This window comes from Equus quagga, chromosome 19 (genome assembly GCF_021613505.1).
Source record: "Equus quagga isolate Etosha38 chromosome 19, UCLA_HA_Equagga_1.0, whole genome shotgun sequence".
NCBI classification, from domain to species: Eukaryota; Metazoa; Chordata; class Mammalia; order Perissodactyla; family Equidae; genus Equus; species Equus quagga.
In genome coordinates this window covers 41,555,137-41,558,133 of record NC_060285.1, presented here as the reverse complement: position 1 = coordinate 41,558,133, position 2,997 = coordinate 41,555,137, and the positions used below count along the sequence as shown (strand labels likewise).

The 2,997-nt window shown below is 50.6% G+C and overlaps 1 pseudogene; it reads left to right on the top strand.

Moving 5' to 3' along the window:
* Positions 1-361: 361 nt before the first annotated feature.
* Positions 362-2,349, top strand: LOC124230575 (14-3-3 protein theta-like; annotated as a pseudogene).
* Positions 2,350-2,997: the final 648 nt, after the last annotated feature.

Genomic DNA, 2,997 nt, shown 5'->3' with positions numbered 1-2,997 from the left:
AAGCCTCTATTAAAGGAGAAATTTATTTATTTTTTTCTTCTTTAGAAATTACTTGGAGGGCAATGGTGGTAGACACTGAAAGGCCTTGGAAGCGCGACTGAAGCCCCACGTCCAGAGCAGTGCACAGCTGTGCCATCATTTGTATACCACTTGGTGTCCCTGGAATGACAGTGGAGAGGGGAACTGGGGCCACAGAAGCCGAGCAGTTAACCCATCTCAGGGTTAACTCCTGTCACGCGGCTGGACAGGAGAGTTCGCAGGTTTTGGCATGGCCCACAAAATGGTTACTACTGGTACCAGCAAAGGGTGAAGCTGGAGTTCCAGCCCTGTTAGCGTTACCTCTTTGGCAACTGCTACAAGCATGTGCAAGGCTGTGGCTCTCTTTCTGGCTACAGCTGCGGCTGTGCAGCTTGTGGAAATGGACACCACCTTCCTTCTGCCCGTGAGGCCAGGGGACACCCAGCTGCTACACTGGTTACACCTGAGGAAACCACAGTTCTGGCCAGAAGTCAAGACGAAGCCCCTCTAGAAGATCCAAATCTTCCTTTGAATCTTGATCAATGAAACAAAGAGCTTACAGTGAAAAGTGAAGAACTCTACGGCTCTCTCATGAATTGCCACTGGCAGCTCTGGACACAGTTCACTCTCAAATCCCAGATGAGACTCCAAAGAAGCAAGATAAGATGTTCATTAAGCTACCCAACTATTGCACTAATTGTATCCTGTTTTGTTTTTGTTTCTGCAAAATATGTATATATATGTATGTATATTCTCCCAGGAACGTACTGGATTCTGTATGTAAATATAAACTTCCAGGACTTAAATGTGATCGACGTGATAGGATGTAACATAAATAAACTGACCAGCACAACAACACAGGAGACCTGCCAGAGGGAATGGAAATGTGGCACGCCCAGTCGTGGAGGGAGCCCACCCCAGCTACCAACACAGATCTTCCTTTATGAATGAGAGCAGGGAAAATCTCTCAGCTGTGGAGAAAGGGAAGAATGAAAAGGAAGCCCAGCCAGGCGGTCAGCAGAAGGCTCCCTGTGAAACAGATTTTAGGTGGCAAACAGGGGAGAACCTTAGACCAAAGGGTGGACCTCCAACTGATCTAAATGACCTCTAAGTCTCCTTCCAACTGGAACATCCTGAGAGCCCGGGGACAAGAAATCTTTATCTTGAATTTTGGTGCTTGGAGAAGTACTTAAGTGAAAACGAATGCAGTGGTCAATGAGGATTTCTGGTGATTCTGAGAGGGGCTTTGAGCAACCTCCAAACCCGTTCGATTCAGGTTTTTAATTTTCATTTATTTTACCCCCAGTATTGAGACTCTCCTGCAGGTAGTTCAGGAGTGTGATCCTCAAGGTGATACGCACTTCTGAATCGCAAACGGGGTAAAGAAAGACGGAGTCGAATTTTTCTGAGAATGAGCCAAGAGTTGGAAGCAGGAAGAAAGATCAGTTAAACATGGGGTGTAGGCCGCGGTCTCCCCTCTCCCCAGGAGGGTCCTCTGCTAACGCCGGAAGCGGATCACGCGGCCGCGCAGCCGCGGCGGCTCTAGAGGCCGCTCGGCCCCCTCTGTGCTCCCTCCCGGGCGCCTCGCCCTCGCTCGCCGGGCACGCAGCCCGCCCGCCGGCCTGGAGGGGACCGGGCGAGCCCGGGACGGGCGGCCGAGCGCAGCGCTGACGCGGCCCCTGCAGGAAGGCGCTGGTGGAGGCCGCACCGAGCGTTCCCACGAGAGCGCGGCCGGCCCCGGGCGGCCTGTAAGAACGACGTCAGGGCCGCAGGGCGCCGGCAGGGTCCTCGCGAGCACCATCGAGCGGAAAACCAGCACCCTCGCAAGAAGTTGCGGCTGATTAAGAACCATCGGGAGAGAGTCTGAACTGAGATCCTTCTGCATCACCGTCCTGCGATTGTTGGTGAAGTACTTAACAGCCAATGCACCTGATCCAGAAAGTCTTTTATCTGAAAATAGAGATTACTTCCAGTACCTTTGTGGCACGTGGTGATGGTGAAAAACAAACTCTCGATAATTCCCAAGGAGCTTCCCAAAAGGCTTTTGATATTAAACAAGAAAGAGATGCAACTCGCACACCCGATCGACCCGGGGCTGGCTCTTAACTCTTCTATACTTTACCATGAGGTCCTTCATAACCCAGAGCTGGCCTGCGCGCTGGCTGAAATCCCTTCTGATGAAGCCATCACAGAACTTGATGCGCTGAATGAAGACTCAAACAGGGACACACCCTCATCGTGCAGTAGCTGAGAGACAGCCTAACATGACAGACATCAGACAATGCGGGGGAAGACCGTGAGGAGCAGAGGGACAGAAAACTGGATGCCCGCAGAGGGTGCTCCTTCTTCCTGCAGGTCGTCTTTGAACACATCTCCGTTCCTCATGCCACTTGGATTCTGGGTAGCAAAGAAACCCATTCGTGTGTGGAGTCAACCGCGGGAAATTTCACCAGGTATGGGCTGCATGTCCTAGAGTGGTTTACCTAGGTCAGTCTCATAAGCCATCTCTTTTCAAGTGCAAACGATATGTGCTAAGCGTTATATGGAGTAAAGTGGGAATTTTAAAACTAGAAAAAAATGGGGTGTAGGACAGAATCCCACTAGAAGAAGAAATAAGATTATAGGGGAGGTACTGAGTCAGACAGTTCCCTGTGCTGGTCAAGAGGTGGCATTGGAGTAACTTGCATGCCAACTGGCACAAAGGGCAGACATAGATACTCAGGATTAGGGAGCCTCTGGACTAACGTGGGGCGGGGAGGGGCGGTGGGACTGGTTGTTTAAATGTGAATGTGTCTGCTCTCTCTTTCTAAATCATTCGTTGCTTGACACAAGGGCACTTCCAGGTACAATTCCAAGTTGCACTGCACCTTTCTGTGCCTCGGTTTCCTCCCTGTAAAATGAATACAATAGTGATGCTTACCTCATAGGGTTATTGTGAGCAATGAGTTAACGTGGGTAAATGCAACAGTACCAATTACA